The sequence below is a fragment of the Ursus americanus genome, chromosome 24 (genome assembly GCF_024610735.1).
Source record: "Ursus americanus isolate L20-20 chromosome 24, mUrsAme1.1.p, whole genome shotgun sequence".
NCBI lineage: Eukaryota > Metazoa > Chordata > Mammalia > Carnivora > Ursidae > Ursus > Ursus americanus.
Window position 1 is genome coordinate 14,458,732 of NC_142150.1, and position 12,052 is coordinate 14,470,783.

A 12,052-nucleotide genomic window follows, 5' to 3' on the forward strand; every position below is an offset into this window, starting at 1 on the left:
TCAGTGTGCCAGTATTAGGAAATAGGGCCTTTGAGAAGTGACTAAATCCTCAAGGTATGGGGTAGAGACACCATGAATGGGATCTGTGCTCTTATAAAAGAAACCCCAGAGATCTTCCTCACCTTTTCTGCCATAGGAGGACCAGCTAATGAAATGTGAGTGAAAGTGATACCCACCAAAGCAGAAGCTCTAGGGTATTGGCAGAAACTTGGCCATATCATGTTTTTCTTCTGCCAGTGAGCCTGTCAAGGTTTACAAGTATTGGCTGCTTTGTCAGTCTACCTACCAAGGAAGGACGACAAAAACACAGAACCAACACTCCTAGGTATCCCACAGTGGTAATAGAGCAGAATGCAGAAATAAACTCTAGTGGTTTTAAGCCACTTGGATTTTGGAATTATTGTTTAAGTTAGGGTTCTCCAGAGAAACAGCCAATATGATATATATGAAGAGATTTATTTTAAAGAATTGGCTCATGTAATTATGGAGTCTGGCAATTCCAAAATCTAAAGGGTAGGTGGGCAGGTTGGAAATTCAGGTAAGTGTTGATATCAGAGTCTTGAGTTGAAATTCATACGGCAGGTCAGCAGGATGGAACATCTGGCAGGATTTTTATAGTAGAGTCTTGAGGCAGAATTCCTTCTTCTCCAGAAATCCTCAGTTTTTGCTCTTAAGGACTTTAACTGATTGGATGAGATCTCTCACACTATGGAGGACAATTTGCCTTAGAGTCAACTGATTGTAAATATTAATCATGTCCACGACACACCTTCATAACAACATCTAGACCAATGTTTGACTTAATAACTGGGCACCATAGCCTAGCCAAGTTGACACATGAAATTAACCATATCGGGTTTTGTTGTTTTTTTTTTTTTTTTACTATAGCATAATTAACTCAGCTTGACTGATAAATACACTTGTTGAAAAAAAAAAACCTTAGACTTTAAAAAATAATATTTTAAAAAGCAATTACTCCTATTTTACTATAAAAATCTACTATAAATATTTCATTGTATTTTATTCCATTTCCCTATACATTAAAAAAAATTTTCTCATACATTTAAAAAAAATTGTCAAAAGCGTATTAGGTACCTGAATGGTTTATATGAATAGAAAGAAACCCAGTATTATATGACCTTTGCTTACATCCAATGTGTTAACTAATAAAGACAAACATTTCACTAAATATATACATATCACTTGCACAATCAATAATTTTTATTTAATACATTAGGCTTTCTCAATATTTAGCCATTAACTAGAAATTCAGTCAAACTCTCCTAATCATAAAAATTGCAAATTAAATATACTAAATTATTTCAAATGTTTTAATTGTCTGTATTTCCAGAAAAAAGTCCTCACTGGTTGTTATTATAATCATAAAACCAACCAACACACTTTAATCTATATTAAAACCATTTAAAAGTGCTAAATACTGTGAATTCTTTTTTTTTTTTTTCTCTGATTCTGGTTTCTCATTCTTCTAAGAGCTATAATTTCACTTCCCCAACCTAAAGAGAGGTTTGGATTTGGGGCAGAGGATGATAAGTGAAGATTTCTGATAGAGTCCAAGTCTTGGGTATTTCAAGAAGATTCTACTTATGCTCATTATCCAACTAAGTTGGTCTTGTTTTTAGATCTTGACCACTATATAAAGACTGCTAGAATTATTAGTTCTGACCAACACTATAGCATTTAATTTGTGTGTATGTCTGTACGGGTTGGTGGGGTTTTATTATCATCATCAATCTGACTTTTTATGAGCAGCTTACTTGATAGTATAGCCTAGTAAACGTCTACTTTGCAAATATTCTCAATGTCTTCATTTTGCTTATAAATCAGATATAAGCCTTTTTTTTTTTTTGGTAACTGCTTGCTTTGAATGCGTCCTGTTCAATGAAATCTAAAGGCATTTCTTTCTTTAGAAAAAAATATAAAGGTATTTCTTAATTATTTCACTGAAATTACAAGTTTTGTTCCTTATGAACCAGCAGAACTTAGAATGCTATGTCATAAACACTGTTGCCATAGCTATAAACTCTTTTGAAACATAAGTGTCATGACTATATAAAATTCTGTGGTAAGAACAAAACATGGTTTTGACAAATTTTACGTATACCACAAAGCAGAGATGATGTTCTATGGTGTTTCATTGCTAACAATTTTCAACATACCTTTTTATGTAAAATAAAATGTCAACTAAAAATACTTACTAACATTAATTAGTATCTAATAATATAGATTTTTATTTTTGTCTATAGGGTATTGTGCATATTTATTTGTTGGTTTTTTACTAAATTGGAAGTTTGAAATTGTTTAGTATTTACCAGTGAGTCATAATTCAAATTCTAAGTTCATAATGGGTATAAATGTTAATAAATGCCTTAAAATGATCACTAAAATAAAAACAGTGAAAAGTAAGAGGAAAAAAACCCTTTTTTTTTGCACATAACTGAAAAGATATGGAATAAATGTAATTTCCTCTATAAAGCTATACATTTTAGAAGCCATAATGAAATACTGGGAGGAAATATTTAGAACTTGACAAGATAGTTCTGAAATTTACCTAGAAGAAAAAAATGAAGAAAATAGTGGTAGAGTATATTAGTAATTGTAACCATGCATCAAAATTTTCATTTCATGTCATACGTCAGTGATCATCAGGAAAACGCATATCAAAACTACAATGAGATATCACTTCGAACCTGCCAAAATGGCTAAAATCAACAACACAGGACACAACAGATGTTGACAAGGATGTGGAGAAAGGGAACCCTCTTACACTGTTGGTGGGAATACAAACTGGTGCAGCCACTCTGGAAAATTGTATGGAATTTCCTCATGAAGTTAAAAATAGAACTACCCTACAATCCCACAATTGCACTTAGGATTTTTTCCAAAGAATATAAAAATACTATTTTTCCAAAGAATATAAAAAAAAAGTTACATACGCCCTGATATTTATAGCAGCATTATCTACATAGCCAAACTATGGAAACAGCCCAAGTAGCCATCAACTGATGAATGGATAAAGAAGTTGTGAGAGATATATATATATATATAATAAAATCAATTCCAATCATATATATATATATATAAAATCCAATATATATATATAATCAATTCTAATCATATATATATATATATATATATATATATATATATATATATGTGATGGAATATTACTTGGCCATTAAAAAGTGAAAATCTTGCCATTTGCACTGACATGGATGGAGCTAGAGAGTATAATGCTAAGTGAAATACATCAGTCAGGGAAAAACAAATACCATATGATTTCAGCCACATATGAAATTTAAGAAACAAAACAAATGAGCAAAGGGAAAAAAGAGAGAGAGGCAAAACAAGAAAGAGATTCTTAACTACAGAGAACAAGCTGATGGTTACCAGAAGAGAGATGCATGGGGGGGTGGGGTAAATAGGTGATGGGGATTAAGGAGTGCACTTGTGATGAGCACCAGGTGTTGTAAGGAAGTGTTGAATCACTATATTATATACCTAAAACTACTATTACACTGCATGTTCACTAACTGGAATTTAAATAAAAACTTTAAAAAATACTGAAACATAAACAAGTTACAGATTGTCATCACTGCATTGGTTGAAATTAATACATGGCAATATTATAAGATAAAAAAAGCAGTACATTTTTCAAATGGAAAGTAGTAGTATGAAGATGTGTCATTAAGTATATAAATTAAAATATGGGAATAAAAAATTAAAAATTAAATAAAATGGGAATGGTAAAGGAAAAGAAAATAGATCAATCACAAAGGCACATAAATTGTTATATTAGTGGTGGATTATTCAATAAAGAGTATTGGGACAAATGTCTGGATAACTGAGAAAAAATGAGCAAATTGTATTCCTACCTCACGGTTTACATCAAACTAAGTCCTAGAAAGTATGAAATTAAATGCATTTTTTAATAAAGCAATAAAAGTGCTAAGAGATATTATTAAATATTTGTACAATCTCCTGGCAGGGCATTATTTCCCAAGTGTTCTCTATCTCACACCAAGTGTAGAAAATCACAAAGAATATTAATGTATTTAACATAAAAATTTATAAAAACTTTAGTATATCTAAAAATAATTATTAAAAGTCAAAGGCATAGTCTTCAAAAGTGTCAAGATTCTGAAAGATAAGGAATGATGGGAACTGTCACAGATTGGAAGAGACCAAAGAGACATGACAACTAAGTGCTATGTGGGATCCTGGAATAAAAGAGACATTAGTTGAAAATGGATAAAATCCAAATAAATTCTGTACTTTAACTAATAGGATTGCACCAAGTTAATTTCTTAGTTCTTTTTTTTTTTTTAATCATTGTTCTGTAGTTATGTAATAAGACATTAACACAAGGGAAGCTAATTTAGGTATATATGGTAGTTCTCTAGATTATTTTTGCAACTTATTTTAAAAGAAAAAGTTGGGGGAAAAATTAAAGGCAAATGACAAAGTGGGAAAATTTTTAAAAATGAGTCACGAAAGACATATCTTTAATGTGTAAAGGTTGCCTTCAAATCTATACAAAAAAGAAATACCCTAATAGAGAAATGATTCAGGGACACTAACAGACAAAATCACAGAAAAAACACAAATGGATAGTAGATATATTAAAATATTCAACCTAATTAGTCAAATAAATGTCATTGTAAAATGCCATTTTCATCCATAAATTTAAAAATTAAAATATTAAAAATATTTTAACACCCATTTTTAGGAAGGTTGTGGGCAAATACGAAATCCTATGCTCTGCTAGTGGAAGAAATTAATATTATCTCTTTAAGTTCAGTTTGGAATTACGTATCCAAGTTTTCATTGTCTCAGTGATTTATCCTAAGGCAATAATCACTGATGTAGACAAGCCTGTAGCCACAATAGTGAGTTATTGATAATAAGAGCAAAAATTAGAAATAGCTTCTAAATAGCTTCTAAAATAAGACAGATAAATCATGATCGAATCATCCATGGAAAGCTAGACCATCATTAAAAGTGATATTGAAAACTTTAACTTCATCTTTAATTTGAAAGTAATAGTTAAAATGTTACTGAGAGGAAAACAAGAACACAAAAATCCTAGAGAAAACCAGGTTGGAAAATGAACAAATAGCAAACTTATTATGAGTTAGAAAGGACAGAAAGAGTAAGATGTGGTTGGACTACGGTGACTCAGAGCTGGTCTGTTCCTGGAGAGCATCTGTGAGGCATGGATACTTGCTCACTGATGGGTATGGTGAGGAAACTGCTGAGAGATGCCGGGCTGTATAGCAAGGAACTGGGGATACTGAGGACAGGGCTTGACACAAAATGACTAATAACTGATAGACATTTCTAAAATTGTTATTATCATCCCCTTCACCATTGTCATAAGTATCATGATCAAACTGAAGTTCCAAAAAGTTAACTGATTGCTCAAGGCCACCCACCTGGAAAAGAATCCCTGCTCTGCTGTGAATCCTATCGATTTCTCCAAGTCCTTTTTCTCTCCTGCTGGTTTAGAAAATTTGGGGGGTGGAATACCAACAGCCGAATGCCAACAATGAAGTGTTGCAACTCCACCCAGTTTGGGGATCTGGAATTCCTGTTCCAATACATTTTTATAGCAATTCCACAGATGTTGTTTAGTGCTAAGGATGAAGATGAAGGCAGAGGGGGCCCAATGGAAATACCTTCATTTAATAACCATAATTTTTCCTTAGAAATTTTTATTTAAAATGCTGTTAACCTATAATGTGATGAATGTGGCCAAGAAGGTGGATCTCATACTTATCATTTCTTCGCTCAACTAATAAATAGTTCTTGCAAGTGTACCATGTACTGACTCTGGTATTACATGATAGATTAGAGCCATGATTCCTGCTTGCAAGTAAGTCAAATTATTTTTAGTGTGTTTGTTTGTCTCTTTGTTTTTTCACCTTATTCCCCTTACCTTTCTTATTTCTTCTGGTTTGGTCAAGTGGATAATTCATTAAATCCTGTAATTTGGGAATTCCACTGTATTCTTACACCCTATTTATACTTAACTTTCCTTTCTGAACATAATAACCAGACACATATTTAATTATTTTTTTCAATGAGGGAGGCTCTTCCCTTGGTTGAGATGTCTATTTCATCAATGATTTCTCTCCTTCACCAGCTAGACCATTAAAGGTATCTCCTTCCCCACATTCCCCCACTCCATGAATCTGTAAAAGACACTTACTTTCTCCCTCTGCCTGCCCCTCAAACTCGACTTTGCTGTTCTTTTAATACTTTTGGTATGAGACAATTATGAAGGTTTCCCTTGTAGTCTATCTTTTCTAGTTTAATAATTCTTATTTTATGTCTAAATTCCTCATTCCCAGTCACATTCTGATTATCCACTTAGATTTTTAACTATTGCAAAACTTACTGCTCTTCTCTTCAAGTCATATTCCATTATCTTGAACCCTCAAATCTGATTTATTTGCTTTTTATTTATAGTTCCTATATCAATATTCCGTCATATGGGATAGATGAGGGGTATATATTCTATGCTATCTTGAATATCTTGACGTATCTTTTTCTTATCCACACAAGTAAATGTTATACTTGGTTTGCGATCATTTCTGCTAACTCTTCTGTACGTGCTACTCCACAATTTTCTAGCTTCCAGTGTTTCGCATGAAAATGAGATGCTGATTTGATTTTTATTCTTTATAAGAAAATTATTTTTTATCAAAACCTTTTTCTATCTTCTATCATCACCACTGTGTACAATTCAGTAGATATTTTCCATCTTCATTATCAGTTATTAATATATTTTTTGTTGCTTTTCTTCAAGTATTCTCTTTCCTCCTTTTGAAATCTCATTATTTTAGCATGCTGGGTATTCTGGATCTATTCTCCAAGACTCCTTTCCAACAATGCCCATCCCTTGGCATTTTTAATTTGTTTTCAGATATTTATTCTAAGCTCTAGCTAAGGTCTTAGGCATGACCCTCTTCTTCTATTTGACTAGATACTTTTTTTTTCTTTTTTTTTTTAGAGAGAGAGCGAGAGAGCACAAGTGGGGTGAGGGGCAGAGGGAGAAGCAGGCTCTCTGCTGAGCAGGAAGCCTGATGTGGGCCTCGATCCCGGGACTCCAGGATGATGACCTGAGCCCGAGGCAGACGCTTAACCAACTGAGCCACCCAGGTGCCCTGACTGGATGCTTTTTTAAAGTTCTTAAGTCATGATTATTAATAAAAAAAGATTGGGTTTTTTTTCTTTTGTTTTGTATTTGACTTCTTACAGGTGATCTTTTACATTAAAAAAAAAATGCTGTTGTCTCTCTTCTAGCAGTACCATTCCTCTGGGAGCCATGTGTTGTCTGTCTTCTGTTTCTGTTTGCTCTCTCTCTCTCTCTCTCTGTGCTGGGTTTGTTTGCCTGCTCAGTGGAACTCAGGACCAGCTGTTCAGGTGGCCTAAGTGGCAGCACTTCTTTGGCAATAAGCACAGATGTCTCTACATATGTGATGTGAGCCACACAGCAGGCATCAGAAGAAACCTTCTTTGCTTTACTATCTGCCAACCCACCAAGGCTGGCAAAAGCTGGCAAATTGTCATTGGTGCTTTCCCAGCTTCAGAAGAAGAGATTAAAGTCACTTGTATGACTTTGCCACAACTCTTGATACTTAAAATGTGGTCCTTGGACCCACGGCAGTGAATTGAAAAGTAAAAACTTCAGGAGCTGGTTAGTAGAGCTCATTGATGCCCAATTTGTTTGACAATTTGACAATTCCTGCCACCAATGACTGGATTCACGATTTGAGTTGTTTTAGGTCTCAACACAGACACATTCACTGTCACATTGTATTATGTCTGGGTAAGCCCAATCTGCCTAAAATGATGATAAGTAAAGTAGCATACAATTAGTATAACATGCAGTATATTCAAGAATCCCAGGATTATAAAATTGTCATGTTCCACAGATAATTTGTGATTCAGAATTGTAATAATACTTTCTAAGGTTTGTAGGATCACAGATTTGTATCTGATAGATTTTTTTTTTTTGGTAATTAACAGATTCCTGGGAAGCCAACTTATAAAAACACTGTCATTATTCCTGTAATACATTTCAACTTACTATCCCAACTCAGATTTTCATCACTGATTGCCTTCAATATAAAAAGTATAATTTTAATAGGTACAACATGTCTTATGAAATTGAAATTGAGCTGTGAGGCACACAAATAAGGCACATTCTGAAATCAACAGAGCATCCCCAAATTCATTCACCAAGTCCCCCTTTTCTTCTATCTTATAATTAGGCATTATAGAGTTCTCCATTGTTCTGCTTTTCCTTATCTATGAAAGGGCCATATAATGATACATTTCATTTCCTTTTGTTTTCCAATGTTTTGAAAAGTTAAACTGGGATCCTTTTTAATATGTAGAATTTAAATAACCTAATATCTTTCATCCAGTGAAGGACATCATAGAGGAAACTTACTGGAATACATTTAAATGTAAGTAATGTATTTGGTAACATGATGTTAGATTTGCTAGAATTCCTCTGGAGCCAAGTGCAATATTGTCACAAGACGGCAAGAGCCCACAAGAGGATGATAAAAGTACCAGACAGAACCTAAAAGAAGACACAATTTTAGTCTTCACTAAAGACTCTCACCTCTCTGAATATGCCCTAACCATTATTTATTATGGGATTTAGATTGTTTTGGTGATTGGAGAGGGACAACTTATAAGCTCTTTGGACATAATAATAACCAAATAAAACTAACAGTTTATCCAAAACCAAAAACACTTCAAACTAAATTTGCTACATTTATTTGCCTTCTTCCATGAAACTGATGTGTAAAACTTTCCTAAGAGTTCTCAAGGCACTCTGATCCATCATCTCTTTTATATCATCTGACCACAAGAAAGACGTGCTTTGGCAGGATTCTCTTGGCAGTAAAAATATGATGCCTTTGCATTATTCATAGGATCCCTTAAAGCATGGAACAACTAGTAGCAGCATCTTCTAGACCCTTTGCTACTCTCAAGTATGCCACAGAACCCTCACTAGGTCTCCAGCATTACACCATATTTTAGTCCCTATTTCCCTGGACGTGTCTTATTGTTCAGGTACAGAAATCACAGCCCCCGTGGCGGGTGGGAAAAGAAGGAAAGTAGAAAGGTAGAAGGTCAAGTTTGGTCTTACACCCTCTCCCCGTGCCTCTGAGCATAAAGATTCTCCTTGTTCCTCTGCTGTAAATAGGTGCTAGAAGCAAAGCTGATGTGTTACACAAGCTACCCCTTTCTTCTGCTCCTCCATGATTGATCCTCAGGATCCAGAAACATTCCACCCCCCCCAACTTTGTCTTCCTTCTTTTCTCACTCTCTACACTCCCTGCACTGCATTTGTTCAAGATGAGGCCTCAGCCTTTATCTTCTGAAGTACTGAAGCCAGGAAGAGCTACCGATTCTGTATGAGTCCAGATTGCTCTTTTTTACTTAGGAGAAATTCGTAGTCCAGAGGGGAAAATTAATTAGCTCAAGTTCACAAAACCGTACTTGGGCCAACACTACATCCTGGGTCTTCTTTCAGTCAAGACCTCTTTCTACCACCTTCATTCCTTGTCGTGAAGGAGAAAAAAAAATGTGAGTTAACATATTCCTTGTTATATAACAATAATTTTTAACTATGATCTTACAATTAAAATTGGGATTCAGGGATCTCACTCCCAGCTTCCTACTTCCATTCCCCACAAAGCTGGTGTAGCAGGAATTAGACAGAAAATGTGCCCCACTGATCTTCAATATTCATTGCTATTTAGAAGGATTTGACCCATAAGGAAGACATCATTTTACCAGGAATGCTATCCATATGTCTCTTGAACCCAACAAATGTGTTTGAAGGCATACCCCAATGTCAAGTCATGAGCATTGGATATATGAACAGTCAACTTCCTGGGAAGCTAATAACTTGAAAAGGAATCATTTTCTCTGAGGATTCAGCTTCTTTTAATGGAAAAGACATTATCTCTCAAATAGGAGCTTGTTTCCTGCTTTTTTAAATAAGGGAAGCCAATGTTAGAATGAAGGCCTTGGGGATGAAAAAAAAAATGAGTGGAACAGTTCTTTGGCAAGGCTGCCTGAGGGATTTGGCTCCTTGACAGTGAAAATAGGCCTCAACTATATAAATTATGCAGGTTGGGACAGCCTGAGTCTCAGCCTTTCTTGATGGAGTCATGTGGGAAAGAACGTCTAGACATCAGAAATCAAGTTATTGCTTTTATAACTCCTAATTTTAAAAACTGTTAAGCGCAATACCTGCAGTGGACTCCAATGTGGAGCTGTGGGACATCAGTCAAATTGACTTCAGCAGCCATATGAAGCACACATTCCGACCAGTTGGAAATGATCAATTATTCCAAATAGCATCACCATTTGGAAAAACACTACTTCTTGTTGACTGGAAAGCACAGTTACTTACAGTAAAAAAAAAAAAAAAAAAATGCTTCGTAAAAGGAGAAATTCAACTGACAATGAGCCTACATCTACAACTGCTAAGCATGAGTTCTTGAGTGATAAGCTTTCTCAGAGTCTCCCAGGGAGAAAGAGCCCCTCCCTCCCCGTGAAAGGTTTCGGTATCTCCGTTTGTAGTTAAGGAATATTAAAGGAACACAGTAAACAAAACTATGAGCTGGTACCAGTTTAAGTTGGTTAGCCATAATCAAGAATAATAGTAGGGGTGCCTGGTTGGTGCAGTCGAAGGAGCATGCTACTCTAATCTTGGGATAGTGAGTTCAAATCCCACGTTGAATACAGAGATTACTAACAAGAATAAATAAACTTCAAGAAGAGTAAAAAATAGTAAATATTTTGGGTTTCAGAGAGAATTCAAAACTCTGAAAAAATGAACCAAAAAATGGAAAATGTGACAAAGAATCAATGGAAAATCATGCATTTGGATTCTAAACAAGAGCTCTTGGATTTTCAGTTTACTGCAAAAGCAATATAACCTTATAATGTAATTAACCCTTAAATTGACCGATGAAATCTTTATTTCTTGGGTTGAAGTAAAATTTCCATATCAGAAGTAATATTTCCATTTTTATTCCCAAACTTGTCTAAACCATACCTTGTGCATTAGGTTGATCTTTTGTTCAGGTGCAAACATTTTGAATACATTCTCAATCCATTCCCACAAAACCCATTGGATAAATATTCTTCTTATTGCCATTTTACAGATGAAGAAACAGATCCTAGGACATTAAATGGCTTACCTGAGATGACACAGATAGGAGATGGCAGAGCTGGAATCCAACCCAGGTAGATCAATTCTAGAGCCTATAATTGGAAGGCAATGATTTTAATATCAAATTCGAAAAAGCAGTTCTATTAGGAAGAGTAGAAAGAATGGAAACATTGTATTTTGGTTAAATATACATACAGATATAACTTTCTTCAACCATTTGAAGCCATATGATGTGAAAGAAGAAACTGCTCTGGAATATAGAACTAGGATCAGTAGGTAAAGTGACAGAAGTTCAAATTCTTATGGCAATTTGACTTATTAACGAAGAATCATGGATTATCATACAAAACAGTGAAATTAGCAAACGCTTCCAACCAGATAGTATTGTTAGTCTCTCAGAGGATTACAGCCGAAGAGATTCTGGTATTGGACATTTTAGTACTGGAGTTTATGAAAAAGAGGGAGAGGTAGATCCTTCCCTTAGAAGTATAATTCATGATTCATGATTCCTAAGCTTTCTGGTGGAAAGCAAACCTTTAGTTGGCTACCCAAATATTTCCTGTATATCCTGCTTATTTTGAAAGACATTGGGATCAGTATCTGTACCAAGAATAACAATCTGGAGGAAAATAAAAAACACTATACTCATTAAATAAATACCCTTCACCTAATCAGAGACTCATCATGTGGTGGGATTCTAAGGAGCAAAGGTTGGTTGAGTCTATTACTCAAAGCTTAAGTTAAAGAGATCCAGAAAAGAGCAGAGTTGGGAGGTAGACAGATCTCAGCACTAATTAGGAACCTGAATCCAGAACATTGGCA

At 34.6% G+C, this 12,052-nt stretch overlaps 1 long non-coding RNA gene across 2 annotated transcripts in view; it reads right to left on the reverse strand.

Moving 5' to 3' along the window:
* Positions 1-369: 369 nt before the first annotated feature.
* LOC123799474 (uncharacterized) overlaps positions 370-12,052 on the reverse strand; it is a 29,422-nt gene continuing 17,739 nt past the window's right edge. Inside the window, exons 6-8 of one of the 2 annotated variants that reach the window (XR_015721544.1) lie at positions 11,259-11,322; positions 10,303-10,460; positions 370-706 (exon numbers count right to left, since the gene is read on the reverse strand). This is a non-coding gene — a long non-coding RNA (uncharacterized LOC123799474). Of the gene's footprint in view, positions 707-4,329; positions 10,461-11,258; positions 11,323-12,052 lie in introns of those variants that run through there. The other variant, XR_006781628.2, reaches the window with a different exon arrangement.